This window comes from Herpailurus yagouaroundi, unplaced genomic scaffold (assembly GCF_014898765.1).
Source record: "Herpailurus yagouaroundi ecotype Mexico unplaced genomic scaffold, PumYag 187, whole genome shotgun sequence".
Taxonomy (NCBI): Eukaryota; Metazoa; Chordata; class Mammalia; order Carnivora; family Felidae; genus Herpailurus; species Herpailurus yagouaroundi.
This window is the reverse complement of record NW_024412418.1, coordinates 13,648,766-13,665,542: the sequence shown is the minus strand read 5'-3', so window position 1 is coordinate 13,665,542 and position 16,777 is coordinate 13,648,766. Positions and strand designations below refer to the sequence as shown.

The 16,777-nt window shown below is 37.6% G+C and overlaps 1 pseudogene; it reads left to right on the top strand.

Moving 5' to 3' along the window:
* Nucleotides 1–9,396: 9,396 nt before the first annotated feature.
* On the top strand, nt 9,397–15,956 carry LOC121043961 (profilin-1-like; annotated as a pseudogene).
* Nucleotides 15,957–16,777: the final 821 nt, after the last annotated feature.

The following is a 16,777-nucleotide window of genomic DNA, read 5'->3' as shown; positions in this document are numbered from 1 at the left end:
AACTAGAGGCTATTATGCTAAGCGAAATGAGTCAGTTAGAGAAAGACAAATACATGATTTCACTCATATGAGGAATTTAATATACAAAACAGATGAACATAAGGAAGGGAAGTAAAACTAATATAAAAACAGGGAGGGGGACAAAACAGAAGAGACTTTTAAATATAGAGAACAAACAGAGGGTTACTGGAGGGTTTGTGGGAGGGGAATGGTTTCAATGGGTAAGGGGCATTAAAGAATCTACTCCTGAAATCATTGATACCCTATATGCTAACTAACTTGGATGTAAATTAAACAATAAATAAAAAGAGAGAGAGAAAGAGAGAGACAGAGAAAGAGACACAGAATCCGAAGCAGGTTCTAGGCTCTGAGCTGTCAGCACAAAGTCCCACATGGGGTTCAAACCCATGAACTGTGAGGTTCAAACCCACGAACTGTGAGGTCACAACCTGAGCTGAAGTCAGATGCTGACCTGACTGAGCCACCCAAGTGCCCTGGTCTTGCTGTCTTTTAAGGGTGGGGACTCCCTTCCTGATGTCCTCAGGGCTCTACCAGAGCGGAGCATGCTGGTTTTTAAAATTCTAGGTTTTAAGTCCCACTGTTTGCAAGAGCTCAGGAAATTAGGCCCCTTTTGCTTTCAAAGACAAATGTTATGGGAATTCGTCCTCCTCATTCAAACAATAATAAATAAATAAATAAATAAATAAAGGAATTAAACTAAAATATTATTGAGTCTAAAATAAGTGAAGAAGGGGTGCCTGGGTGGCTCAGTCAGCTAAGCGTCAGACCTCAGCCCGGGTCATGATCTCATGGTTCCTGAGTTCAAGCCTCACTTCCGGCTCTGTGCTGACCTCTCAGAGCCTGGAGCCTGCTTCAGATTCTGTGTCTCCCTGTCACTTTGTCCTTCCCCAACTTGTGTTCTCTCGCTCCCTCTTTCTCTCTCTCTCAAAAATTAAACATTAAAAAATATTTAAAAAAATAAGTGAAGAAGAATATGGAGGCCCACTAGATGTGTTATTTCCATGAATGAAAACATGACCATTAGATAGTCATGAGCATAGTAAGGGTATTGTTCGTTTTGCTGGCAGAAATTTATGATAAGAGGCAATTTTGCATAGTAGAAAAGGTACAGGTTTGGGAGCTAAATCTGATTTTATTTCACAAGTCTGCCACTCTGTATATGAATAACTATAAGTACATTTCTTAACCTACACAAGCCTCAGTGTTCCCATCTGCAAACATAGGTATTTATGTTATGTTGTTGTCACAGTTATTGACATAGTGCATGAAAAGTGCTGATATATAATAGATGTTCATAAACAGTAACTAATATGATGTGGTGAGGACAACCATTGCCATACCCTGTTATCTTTGGTAAACCACCTAACCTTGAACTCTATGATGCCCCTTAAAAAGAAACTAAAAATAATATATATATATATATACACACACACACACACACATACATATATATATATATATATATATTTCAAGAAATCAGTGGAATGTCAAGTTTTTGGAAAAGAAAAATTCATTTCATAGAATTCCGCGTTTTCTGAACTGATTAAATAATGCACTACTTTCGGGAATATGATATTTTACACATCAGCTAGTTCCGGGTTAAAATGTATCATACTGGTTAAACAGATGCTTTATAACCAGACTTGTGTTTCATTTCCTGCTCTGCCACACACACCTGTTTGACATTGGGAAAGTTAATTAACTTTCTAAGCCTCAGTGATCTCATCTCTAAAATAAGGATTAAAAATGCCTATATCTTAGGGTTGTTTTGAAGCCTGAAAAGTACATTTTACACAAGGCTCCTAACCTCATGTAAATGAGCTTACATTCAATTATTCTTCACAACAAACTATGAGGTAAGTAATATTATTATCCCCATTTGTAGAAGAAAATAGGAGGCACTGAGCGAGGAAGTAATTTGCTCGAGGACACAAACCTAAGGGAATGAAAGGGCTGGATGTGTACCTAGAGAATCTGGTTCTAGAATACTCCTAACCACTTAGTTGTATTGTTCCGCTATGCTTTCCTTGTGGGGATATACCATGACATTGAAGCCATTTGAAAAAGGAAGGAGTGCAACATTTTTTTATATTCCTGGAAACCAGCAAAAGCCCCTCTTGTACTACCTTAGTTGGGGCACTAGGACTTTTAAATGAAGGCTTCTCCGGTAAGAATTGGAAACTCAGGATAGTGCAGATTGTTTTTCCCATGGGAAAGTATTTTCAATTTCATTTTAGAATTCAAAAGAATAAGATGATTTGCTGTAGTAAGCCGTGACTTTCATCAAATTGCTGAATTTTATCTAGTCTATAATATGACAGATATTCATACTGATATGTATAATATCTGGGAAAATGGGAAGTGGCAGGTTTTGAAGGAAGCTGTAACAAATGCACTTTTATGACAATGTGTCTATGGTCACGTTCTGACATCTATCAGCTCTGTGACTTGGGATGATTCCCTTCACCTCTGTGATCTTCAGTTTCCTCGTGTGTAAAATCCGGACATAACGATTTACAGAGTTGTGACCACCAGATGACATCAATGTATACTAAAACCGTTTTCCAAGTGGAAGCATCGACTGGTTGCTTAGCACAGTTAGTGATAAATCATTCCAATCTCAGTTTTGAATACATGGTGTCCTCAACCCAAACTCTGCTTTCCATTTCCGTCTTTGGGAGACGAGCTTTTACCAGGACAGCAGTTCCTTAAAAACACATTTAAGCCAGGCAGTTTGAAAGAAAGAGTAGCCCATTTCCCTCCTCAGAGATACTCATCTAATATCTGACACACAGCCATGGCTCTTTAAACATAATATATGGAACCAAACTTAGCTTTTTTCTTAATGACTTCTCACTTGCGAGAAACACAAGTGACTAAATGGAGTGTCATATAGTGACCCTGTGAGAGGCGAGGGGAGTGAGGACCTGCTGTGGTAGAGTCTCTGCTTTTTGGTACCTTTGGTCACATTGTCATCCACTTCACCTCCCCTGCCTAGGATCTTTAGGACTAAATTTAGCTTCCCATCAATTCTTCTGACTTATTGTCCGTAACCTACTGTGGGAGAAAATATTTCAAGACAAGTGCATTAAGATTATTACAACAGCATCATTGAGTTAAGTCTGGAGCAAGAGTCAAGAGTCTCTTCGAGAATAAGGCATGTAGTTTGGGTGGGGGGTGGTGGGGAAGGAAAGAAAAAGAAGATTGGATGATGGCTGGTGAATCTCCATAGAGATTGGGTCTTAGTTGACTCACCAGTTTTGCAGGAAATCTTAACCCCGGGTAACTAAGTGTCTAATGCACTTCCCGAGTATTGGCAACATCAAATATCTTGGCAGGCTGGAAAGAATTTATGAATTCCTCTCATAAGAGGTTATAAAATAGTTCAGAAAAACAGGCAAAAAACTTAGGCTTCATTATTAAAACCACACAGTTACTTTGTGCCAAAAAGAGTCCTGACACTGGTATAGAAATGCCCTGCTCCAGCTGAAGGGTATTGAATGGGGAAGACACTAATTTAATTTTTATATCTAGAAAAAGACCAAAAAAAGAGAAATAACTGATTGATTTTAAATACATGTTCTGCTTGCTTTAAAAACAACTGTTTTTAGATACTGCAAAGATCATTTTCAACACATTTAGATATTTGGGCTTGATATATGCAAACAACTTTCTGAATTTTAAAACAAAGAAAGCAGGAAAACATTTCATTTAAAAATATATTTGACAATTTTAGATTACTGGGAAGAAAATCCCTCTTTGGGGCTTTCAGAGTTGTCTGCGGCATATGCCTAATTACCCCTCCTACATGAAGGAGGGGGGTTTTGTTTAGCCCTATTTATAATGTGTTCTTACTTTCAAATTGCATGTTTAACCACAGCAACGTTAGGCACAATGAATGTCATGTTGCTTTCATCCCAAATAGAGAAGTGAATGAGAGAGTGTATATGGTTCAGTTGTCTGGCCAAGATCTGCCACTTTTATTTGTTTTTCTACAAATTCTTCAAGTTTTTCTGTTATGCTCTGTGCTTATCTAATAATAGAGTATTACAAAGCAAATTATTTTGGTTTGTCAAGATTATTTTAAAGGTACAGCTTCCTAAAAAAAATAATAATAAATAAAGGTACAGCTTCCTGGGAGTAATTTCCATTATCAAAATAGCTCGAACTGCAGGAGCAATCTGAAGAAGTTTGTGGATAATAAATGGACCAAAGATAAAAGCTTTCTCACTAATGAGAGAAAAAGAAATATTCAGTTCTGCTGACCTGTGGTGGGTTTTTATCTTCCTTCAAGAGAAGTGACTTTACTTGCAAGTACTTTTCAAGCCGTTATTAATTCTTGACTATGAAAGATTTTGAAAATTATTATACATTTTCTGAGGTCAGTATATTCTCAGAAGATGTTGAGTTACCTAAAATATAATAGAACAAATTATATAAAAGTATTAATGTCATGAATCTTTGCATCACAAAGTTATTGTTCTATCTGGGATTTGTCAATAATGTAGAAATACCTCATTTCTTATGTGTCAATCATTCAAATGAGAAAACGTAAAAGTTTTAGTAAAAACTTTCAAAGATGGTGGGTGGATATAGGGGTAACTGTAACCATCAATGACCAATTTTGGTTGGAAAGATCTTTAGGTGTCCTTGCATAACACCTTGCAGAACGTGGCTGTTCGTCTTATTATGTTGGGTCTATTAAACAGTTATTTAAACAAATGATGAAAGAAACAGGTATATTGAGTTTCATGTTATTTTTCTAATCTCTGCCTCTTTCCTTTTAGAAAACAAGCAAAGTGACATTTATCACATATTATAAGCCTCATGGAAGTACAGAGAAAGGGAGAGAATTAAAATTATGGGAAAAATTGAACTGAGGAATTCATTCTAAGAATATTTTATTTATTTAGTACTTCAAAATTTAATATTAGTTCAGGTTTAATTTTTGTCTTTAAATTCTTGCCAGAAGTTTTAAGGGTTTGAAATGTTAGGTTAATAATTTCCAACTAAGGTCATATAGCTGTAAAATTAAAGCTACAGAAGTTACTTTTTAAGTTATAGCAAAGTATGAAAAGATCCTTCCTCCTTTTTTCATTATTTATTATAGAAATGCCTGTGGTGATTTTAGAACTGAGCAATTCTTGTGCTGATTGATATCATTAACCTCTTCCAGGTTAGTCTTTCCAAAATACGGCCATTATCAAAACAAAACTTCTCTGGTCAGATATCTCCATTTCTCCACTATGCGTTAGGCCAGGAAAAGAGCATATAATGCAAATCTTCAGTAATGCTGTCCTAATTTATCATTCCATTCCTATTGACTGTTAACCTCTTTTGCATACACACAAGCTCTTCAATAAAGTGAAGCCACTTGCCATTCTGTAAATATGCACTTTACATATTGTGTGTGTGCGTGTTGGCACTTCTACTTGAAATCTTCATACTCTGTATTCATAGTTCACCTCAGCTCTAGCTTGTTAATTCCTCTTGTTTCTCGTCCTTTCTTTCGGAAGTAATCGCCTTCTTTCCTGAACTGTCCTGGTGCTTCAATTCTTTCAAATGGCATGGGACCTACATAATTTATATATGCAGCAGATAAATATATAATTTATTTTTATATATGATATGTAAATATATAATTTATTTATATGTGATATATAAATATATATGCACGTATGTATGATAGAAGTATACGGGAATATAAGTGTGCATATATGTGTATGTTTCAGCATTCGGTCTGGGGTCAAGGTTTAAATCTTGACTTCTCCCCATAATGTGTGAGTGTTCTTGTGTAAATTCTCTAATCTCTTTGTGCCTCAATGTCCTCATGTAAAAATGCAGTTGATAAAGGTACTTACTTTATAGTGTCATTATGGACATCAGATAACACAGGTAAGAGTCTGAGGATTGCATCTAGCTTGTACCTTGAGCTCAATAAAGGTTAGCTTTTCTTATTATTACATGTCACAAATTCATCTTATTTTATTTATTACATATATTTCACATGATTTTTATGAAATTACATCTTTAGTACATCTATTTGTGTTCATGTGTTTGTCACCAAAATGTTTATACAAATGTCCTCATGAAGTATTTATACATAGCACCCCCCCCAAAAAAAAAATATATATATATATATAATTTTAAATTTGAAAGGAGTTTCAAACAACTGTTGTGAGAAAAATTAGGTTTATATAAAATTTTATCAAAAGCAAATACCACTTTACTAATAGGCACGTTAGGAAAAAACCCCAAAGCTGGACACATATTTAAGACAGTCATTAGCACTAAACATACAGAATGCTAGTGTGAAAGTATCAGCCCGAATATATATTTAGAGACAGCCTACAAAGATCCAGATGTTCTAGGGGTGATGTGACACCAGTGAGGTCTCGTGCTGTGGTGCAACCACCCATTTCCCAACTCTGCCGTCACACTCGGTGGCGTGTGAGGGATGCTGACAGAACTGCATGTCCTCCAAGATGACCAGCGCTTGAGCCACCTGTAACCCCAGAAGACTCACCACTGAAGCCAGTCTGCAGGAGGTTGTGATCAGAATCAATTATCCATGCTTAATTAAAAGACAATGAAGATATTCTTGTCACACTTCTTTACCTCAGTTCTGACCCAACTCTCTAAGCTGTCAGCTGGATTTCTGTCCCCTGTGTACATCTCCTAATCTCAGACTTCCCCAACTCCTAGAGCCCTTCTCCCATGCCCTCTAATACATGTGGTCTAAAACAGATCTTCTACACTATAAGCCTCCACTCCAACATTCTTTCCCACAACACCTCTCTGTGAATTGGAGTGACAAAGCCCCGAAGCTCTCTTAAGGGTGACTACTTCTTTCTCTCACACTACATACTTTCTATGGGGCTGGGGCTGAAGGTGGAGGAGTATTCTACTTGCTCTCATTCCTGGCTCCGAATGATTTCTCATCACTCCCCGTCTTAATAAGCTTGGGCTGCTATGGCTTAACATCACAGACTAGGTGACTTAAACAACTGACATGTATTTCTCACAGTTCTTAAGGCTTGGAAGTCAAAGATGAAGGTGCCATTTCCTGGTGGGGGCTCTCTTCTTTGATTTCAGGTAGCTGCTATCTCACTGTGTGCTCACACGACGTTTTTTGTTTTTGTTTTTGTTTCTGTTTTTGTTTTTTGTGCACAGGAGAGAGAGAACTCTCATGTCTCTTTCTATAGGGCACTAAACTCATGAGGGCACCCTGCACATGACCTCATCTAACCCTAATTAACTTCTAAAGACCCAGCCTCCACATACCTTCACATTCGGAGTTAGGGCTTTGACAGAAGAATTGAAGGGGACACACAGTCATGTAATTCATAACACTCCCTTAAATCCCAACTATTTTGAAATTCACGTTATCTGACTATACTACATAACATTTCAAAATTTTGTAGTCAATAGAAATCATTCACTTAAGTATTAACATCTGAGTCATTCTCCTCTTTACCTGTAATTGTTGCTTTATTATATGGTCTTCAGCATTTAGTAGATTGAAGGTTCATGTCACTGGGGCTTTCAGATCTTGTCATCCTTATTTAAAATTTATTTGATATAAATTTTTCCTCTTGCCTGTCTATCCACTTCATCTCATAGTAATTTCTAGATTTTTTTTTTTACTTCCAATAAATATATGGCATCTCAAATCTTGATTTAAAGTATCCTCTCTTGGGGTGCCTGGGTGGCTCAGTAGGTTAAGCATCTGGCTTCGGCTCAGGTCATGATCTCACGGTTTGGGAGTTCGAGCCCACATTGGGCTCTGTGCTGACAGCTCAGAGCCTGGATCCTGCCTTGGGTTCTGTGTCTCCCTCTCTCTCTGCCCTTCCCCCATTCATGCTCTGTCTCTCTGGTCTCTCAAAAATGAATAAACATTAAAAAATTTTTTAATAAATAAAATATCCTCTCTTACTACAACCTTCTAACATTTAAAAAAAAAATTTTATGTTTTATTTTTTTTTGAGAGAGAGCAGGGGAGGGACAGAGAGAGATGGAGACACAGAATCCAAAGACAGGCTCCAGGCCTTGAGCTAGCTGTCAGCACAGAGCCTGACGTGGGTCTGGAACTCACAAACCGTGAGATCATGACCTGAGCCAAAGTCCGACACTTAACCAACTAAGCCACCCAGGAGCCCCTAATCTTCTAACATTTCAACTCACTGACTTTGCATACATTTCAACAATTCTTTTCTTTCCCTGAATCGTACAATCCATTAAATTTATCACTTTTTTAAGTGTTTACCAGCATACCCAATCTGTGGTCTGATATGTACTCTTGTACACAACTTATATTCCTTTGTCCATCACCATAATTTCTTGCTCAATATAATCAAGACACATAACCCACTATTCCTCTGGGTTTCTCGCTTGGCAAAATCCCAACTGTGATTACATGCAAAACTTCACCTAACTTCCAGAAATAAGGACTGAAACTGATTTGCCTCCCTTTAAATTTATAACTACAAATTTGGCATGCATGATCACAGGAGCCTGTCAATAATACTTGTTTTCATTGGCAATTCCCTTTTCTAGTTTTAGAGACAATAATTTTATACTTTCTCCTCTCGAGGAGAAATTCTCAGATTGACTCCTGGAATTCTAATTCTGCAGCAATATTTTCTCTCACGTGTTTTGACATTGTGGTTTCTTCTCACTTTACTTCTGAAGATTATATTGTATATATTCTTTATATTCTGAGACTAAACATTTCAAGCTCATTGTTAATATTTCTCTTTCAAATGTTATTTTAAATTTCTATCTGCTATTTATATATATATCTCTCTTTCTCTCACTCTCTCATCTCATTGTATGCAGAGCAGGAGAGAATAAAAGTATATGTTCAGAACATCATCTTGCTCTAATCCCATTTTTTTCTGAATTAATGTTTTTTTATACTTTGAACATAATCATGTGTGTGTAATCTTAAAATATATAGTTTGAGCTTTGATATATTTCCTATCAGACTCTGTCTACTGTACAAAATTGTTTAGATTTTCTCAAACACATCTTAAACACAGCATATGCAAAAATAAACTAATTTTCTTCCTAAACGCAATCCCCTTTTTTAAAAAGTATAGATTTCAAAGAATGGCAGCACTATCTAGTCTGAGCACACCATTGATGCCTCCTCTCCATTACCCTCGCTTCTCACCATCATTCCCAGGTCACTATCATAGACTACCATGTCTTATCTTGATTATGGAAATAGCATCTAATTAGATTCCATGCTTCTAGTCTTCCTCTTCTTTGGTTTATTTTCTAGGTATTTAGAAAAGCTATTCTAAAATAAAACTTTATCAATGTAATATTCTCATTAAAAGCTTCAAAACATTTTAATGCTCTTAGTCCACCATGAAAAACATTATCGATTACCCAACCAACAGCCAGTCCTCCTATTTTTCTGGCCAGAGGAGCCTATCCCCTATAATACTCACTGAAAATGATACTTCCTTTCCTAGATGTGTTTGCAGCTCGAGAGTCAGCAAATAACTCAATCTTGGCCAGCTGAACCTGAGACATGACCTATTACAGAGCTTCTCACAAACATTATCCTCCTTGACAAAATGAGAGTGATGAGTAAAGATTATTGTATTAGCTCCTACTGCCCCTTCTGGCTGTTCTTGCTTCTCTGTAGTCTATTCCTAATATGGCAGCCACTTAAAAAGGAAAACCTTTAAAAGGAAGTCAAATCATGATGCATCTTTACTCACAACCTCAGGTGGTTTCCTGTCTCATTCTAAATGGCAAAGTACATAGACTAGCCTATAAATTTCTATATAATCTACACACCCCCATTCTCGCTGATGCCACGGCTAAGATGGCAGCCCAATATGTATGAGACACAAAATTGAGAAGCTGAGGAGTATGTAAATACAACCTGTATTTTATTTTATTTTATTTTATTTTATTTTATTTTATTTGTTTGTTTTAGAGAAGGAGAGAGCACATGCAAGTGAGCAGGGAAGGTACAGAGGGAGGGAAGAGAGAGAATTTTAAGCAGGCTCTATGCCTGATGCAGGGCTCAATCTCATGACCATGAGCTCATGATCTGAGCCGAAATCAAGAGTCGGACACTTAACCACTGAGTCACCCAGGTGCCGTGCAACCCGTATTTTAAAGAAAGCTGCAAAGAATTGGGATCATAACTTTTTAAGAACTTACTAAAAAATGATTGAACAGGCTTTGGTATACTTAAATATCAACTTAATTTTCCCACACCCTTTTTGGCCACCTGAATAAGCAAATGACAGGGGAGAAGGAAAAAAAAGGAGAACTGTGGGACTTGTAACAAATGGAGAGCTGTGTGTTTTCCTTCCTGATCCCCACGGGAGATGCCTTACCCTAAAGCCAAAGTGAGAAGGCTTCCAAGAGCTACTGATAGGAATTGGAAGTATTTGCAAAAAGGGGAAACTGGTGTCTTTAATTTGAACATTCACTAATGCAGATGTGCTAACCTGTTTCCTGTGCTTATTTAGCAGCAAAAAGATTTAGACAGAGATGGCCAGATGTAAAGAAGGGATGTCAGTGAACAACCTGCACACATACTCCTCTCCCAACAGGAGGTGAAAAGGGTGAAATTTTGTATGGGTGAAGTGCAATTGCATAATATAGCTGTAATCGATACGCCTTGCTGTTGCCTCAACCCACTTGATCAATTTGATGTGAGCTGACAGAGTAAGAAGCGTGGAATATGCATCAAATGATGAGAGTCAAAGTAGGCTGGCGAAGAGTTTCATATTGAGCTAGATGTCTCCAGAGAATCATGTAGTGGGTTTTAGCAGTGCATGTACCCACTGACAGAAGTAGCTTTTGTGGGGCGCCTGGGTGGCTCAGTCGGTTAAGCATCCGACTTCAGCTCAGGTCACCATCTCGCGGTCCGTGGGTTCGAGCCCCCGTCGGGCTCTGGGCTGATGGCTCAGAGCCTGGAGCCTGTTTCCGATTCTGTGTCTCCCTCTCTCTCTGCCCCTCCCCCGTTCATGCTCTGTCTCTCTCTGTCTCAAAAATAAATAAAACGTTAAAAAAAAATTAAAAAAAAAAAAAGAAGTAGCTTTTGAATGCCTGCTACACAAAGGATATTGACAATGACACTTTGCCAAAAATTCTGCTTTATGGCACCAGTATCTGAGAACCTAGAACCAAAAGAAGGATGAAAGGAGTGAACAAGACCACTACCTTTCCAAACCATGAAAGAAGAAAAGAAATATAATTAAAACAGATATGAAATGGAGGGATAACTGATTTAATTAGGACTCCTAAATAATTAAAATTGCACAGAAAGTCATTAGATCTGAAAAACGTGATTGAATACTGAGGGCACAGAGATTTTACATATCACAATTGGTGGCACAGACCAATAATATAGAATCATTTTACAGTTGTATCACAATAAGTTTTCATATCGCCCAATATAGCAATCCTTTAGATAGATGCTTTGTTTTATATTGCACCCTCCTTCTGGGGAGCACAGTGTTTTTCTCATTTATCAAATAATCGTAATTCATAGAGAAATTAAGACTGAAAAAGTTGATTTCCCCCAAGAGGATAATTATAGGCTTGGTCATAAGCTATCTCAAATACTTTACTCATTTGAATTCATACACTCCATCTTTGATAATAAAGACAGTTTTTGTGTAAATGTAAGTTTCACTCTTACATAAGGAATTCTCAGACACTTTTAGTGGAAATAATTTTACTATTTTAATTTTCTCATGCTTAAAAATATGAAGTTTCCCTGGAAATGTAAACTGGTGCAGCCACTCTGGAAAACAGTATGTAGGGTCCTCAAAAAAAACTAAAAATAGAATTACCCTATGACCCAGCAATTGAATTACTAGGTATTTATCCAAAGGATACAGGTATGCTGTTTCAAAAGGACACATGCACCCCAATGTTTATAGCAGCACTATCAGCAATAACCAAAGTATAGAAAGAGCCCAAATGTCCATCGATGGATGAATGGGTAGAGAAGGTGTGGGTATATATATACGGTGGAGTATTACTCAGAAATCTTGCCATTTGCAACTACATGGATGGAACTAGAGGGTATTATGCTCAGTGAAATTAGTCAGAGAAAGACAAATATCATATGAATTCACTAATACTAGGAGTTTAAGAGACAAAACAGATGTTCAAACATAAGGGAAGGGAAACAAAAATAATACAAAAACAGGGAGGGGGACAAAGCATAAGAGACTCATAAATATGGAGAACAAACAGAGGGTTACTGGAGGGGGTATGGGAGGGGGGGAAGAGCTAAATAGGTAAGGGGCATTAAGGAATATACTCCTGAAATCATTGTTGCACTATATGCTAACTAATTTGGATGTAAATTAAAAAAAATAAAATTTAAAAATATATGAAGTTTACCAACTTTTTTAGAAATCACTTATGTTTCTGAATGTGTTGAATGAGATTGTATCAGACCAATACTAACAACTTAAACAACTATTCTAAGGAGTCTGAGGGTTCTCCATACAATCAAAATCTGAGAGGGTAGGTAGGAGGGAAACACAGAGAGAGGAACATGGCACTTAACACCCTTTTCCCTCTAGATACATCTGTTCGTTCCAAATGTGGAGAGGGGACTGAAAAGATGAATCTTTTCTAGTGGTTCCACTAGACTGCAGAGACAGAAATTGGGCATCACACCTGCTAAAGTAGAAAGGCCTCATAAAACAAGCCAGGCCTAGAGGAGTTCAAAAACTGGAAGTTTTTCCCTTCTAGAGAAAGATAACATGATATAGAACTTCTAATAATCTTTATAAAATTTTATTAAAATTTTCCAGTACTTAATGACAATTAGCCCAGCAGTTTGGAGTTATTAAGTGGGAATATTAAAACAAGTGTTACTAAAATGTTCAATAAAACAGACAATGAGAAGGAGAATTTTGGCAGAGAATGACAATCTATGAAGAAAAAGTTAAAACCATGTAAGTGGAAAATCCAAGATAGAAAGCTAAGAACAAGTTAAGTGGATATGATAATCAAAGGGACACAGCTGAAGAGAGAATTAAGGAAACTGAAGACAGGTTACCAGAAAATATCTAGACTGACACAAGAATTGTCTTGTTTGCTTGATTTGCCACTATACATAGAGTAACTAGCACAATTCTTAAACATAGTAGGCATCTACCACTTCTACTACTAGTACTTATTACTGCTTATTATTATTACTATTACTACCAATACTACTATTTCTAGCTTCAAAATACCGGTTAGCAATTATTGAACACTCACTATGTGCTGGGCATGATTATGAAAACTTGAATGTGTTAATCCATTTGATTTATACTAGAATTTAATTAAGAGATAACTAGTGTTGTCCTCATTTTATAGATGATAAACTGGAGCACAAAAGATTAAGTAAGGGCGTCTGACTAGCTCAGTCAGTGGAGCATGTGATCCCGGGGTTGTAGGTTCTAGCCCCACTCTGGGTGTAGAGATTACTTAAAAATAATAAAAATGACTAAGTTGTTTGAGGTCATATATTTAGTGAATAGTCAATATCAACTCTTAATCAACTTAATCCTATTATACTGATTCTCAAAAAGATAAGTGTCAATAAGCTGATGAAAAAAAAACAAGCAAAAAGGATTTGAGGGAGAGAATGGGAAAGAGGAAGAGAAGGATGCCTGTCTACTTTCTCAGTTATCTTTTCAAAGTTTTCCATTTCTTTTCTACATGTAAAAGGAAGTGTTCCTATGAAAGTAAAATCTTGATCATTTTGATATTAGTATAGGATGGAGAAAGGGAAAAATGGCATCTGGTCTACATCCCTAACTTTATTATCCATAATATTATTTAACATCATCATAGTTTCTATAACTTTCAATAGCAAGCAACTTAATGCCAATTTTTTACTGTGGATTTTTGTACTGGGAATAATAGAGTCACTTGTCTATAACTTGTCAGAAAGTCTAGATTAATGAGCTAATGTTGAGGAAGCATATGAAATGCAAAGTAGACATTTGAGAGATTGTCTAAAGGTTTTATTAAAAACAAGCAGAGGGAGTTCTATTGATCACACATGGAATATATGCTGATATTGAGTAGTGACAGTATCCCCAGGTCATTACCAAGTGTGTCTGACATCCCCAACTTTGAGAGAATTTGCAGTCTTGAAAATTAAAAAGTCACTGACACAACAAATAATTTGTATTTCTACATTTTATGCTCTAAAAATGCTAGTGTTTGAAATATTTCATCACAGTGTTTAAAATTGTGAACTACTTGAAAAATGAAGAGAGTTACAAGCATCACATAGATAATCCATTTGACTATAAATGTTTGGGGTTTGGGGGATACAAATATTTAAAACTGCCAGGTCTCGGGGCGCCTGGGTGGCGCAGTCGGTTAAGTGTCCGACTTCAGCCAGGTCACGATCTCGCGGTCCGTGAGTTCGAGCCCCGCATCAGGCTCTGGGCTGATGGCTCAGAGCCTGGAGCCTGTTTCCGATTCTGTGTCTCCCTCTCTCTCTGCCCTTCCCCCGTTCATGCTCTCTCTCTGTCCCAAAAATAAATAAACGTTGAAAAAAAATAAATAAATAAAACTGCCAGGTCTCACTCAAAGAAACATATTTTATATCCCCTGTAGCCTTAATACATGTCTTCTGTTCTTGTTGACCTTCCTAAAAGTATCTATTCACTTTCTGTTTTTTAACAAATTGTCCAATACAGACCATTAATAAAAAAAAAAAAAAAAGAGTAGAGATTTTCTCTCAGAAGTGCCTGAAAAAGATTTCTTTGACTTACCAAATAAATATTAATTGCATTCATTGTATTAGATATTCTTAAGTCATTTAGAATGGATTTTCTAAAATAGGTTAAGTAGGAAATATGTAATCAAATGAAGCAGGGTCACTATATTTTACACCCAAATAAAACTAAGCATGCAAATAGGAAAGTGACATTTAATTATACAAACAGAAATTAGAAAAAAAGAATGAAAGAGAGCATTTTACTTTTTTCATAGTTACCAGGATTTTATTAACAGAGATATTTAAAACATGAAAAAATGATTTCTTATTTAAACCTATTCATAACACTGCAATTATGTTTAAGTCATTTAATGTGTTAATGATAATCACCATTATTGATATTTTTTTATGCTTCTGCACATTCTAAGGTCAAAAGAAGTGATGAAAGACAGCCCCAGTTGTGCTTTGTATCTTCCAAATTTAAAAATTTGATTAACAATATTCAGAATCAGTAAACTATTTAAATCTTACAAAAATACTCACTTTTCTAAGATGGTCCTGAAAAAGCTTGTTCCTTTATTTGGAAAGTGTTGAGAGTCTATTACATGCCAATACCTTTGTAGACCCTGGAACCATAGTAGTAAATAATACAGAGAAAACGCTGCCCTCATGGAGCTTATAATTCACTCAAGGGAAAATAGACATAAAAAATTACATCTGCTGGCAGAGCCGAGATGCGTGCCCCAAGCGGTCCGCCTCCGCTGCCTATAGCCCAGGGCCCCAGCAGCAGCGCCCCCACCGGGTGGAACATCTTCCCCCCACAACCTCAGGGCAGCCGGCACCTGCCAGGATGCGGCCATTGTGTGCTATAAGGACTCGCCTTCTATCTGCCAGCAGTCCCAGGGAAAAACGTGATCAGCATCATGCCAGCTGAGGTTGGTGTCCTAGTTGGAAAAGACAGGTCAAGGTTTCTTCGTGAATGAGCTGACACTTGGGGGCCAAAAATATTGTTATCCAGGACTCGCTGCTGCACAACGGGGAATTTACCACGGATCTTCCTACCGGAAGGGCTGGTGGAGCTCTCACTTTCAGAGCCACTATCACCACGACTGCCAAGACGCCAGTCGTGCTGATGGGCAAAGAAGGTGTCCCCTGTGGTGTGATCAACAAGAAATGTTATGAAATGGCCTCCCACCTGCCATGTTCCCAGTGCTGACCTCTCTGTGTCTTTCCCCAACTACTCCCCACTGGTTTTCCACCCGTCTCCTTCCCATGCAGAACATACATCATTTTTATTTGGCAGGGGGCATTACCCCACATCCGTTATTGCTGCCAAAACCGCGTGGGCTAGGGGCTGGGGCTGGGGCTGGATGCACCCTCCCCTCCCCTCCCCCCCCCCCCCCCCCCCCCCCCTCCTGTGTGTGGTTAGAAAACTTTTTTTTTTTTTTTCCCTGAATAAAAATGAGTCTACGAAGAAAAAAATTAAGTCTTATGAAGATTATGAACAATGTGAGTGTGAGTTGGGTGAGGAGCAATTTAAGTATGCAAATATGACTTGCAGAGGTGGTGATCTATGAGCAGAGACCAGATGACAAAAAGCAACCGAGGCTATGAGCAGGTAGCAGAGCCCCCCAGCAGAGGAACAGCAGGCCCTTCACCCAAAGGAGATTCACATGTTTCAGTAACGGAAAGAAGTTCCTGTGGTGGGAGCACCGAGAGGCAGCTGTGTAGGAGATGGATCATAGAAGAACAAGGAAGACAGCCTTCAGACCATTAGGGAGCTATCTGCATAGTCCAGGTGAGGATGCTGACACTGATGCGTGGACCAGGTGGTAATGGTAGAGATCGAGCAGAGCAGCCAACACTCAGATTCATTGCTTGGCTTTTAAGTCTTCAATTAAATTGAACCTCTGCGAGTATTTGCTCTTGATATTACATTTTTAGATTCTCATGTATCCCTTCAATTAGTTTTCATTCCTAATTAATATAATTTGTTTGTTTTTCATTTAATCGTGGACAGCGTCGACCAGGTTGGAA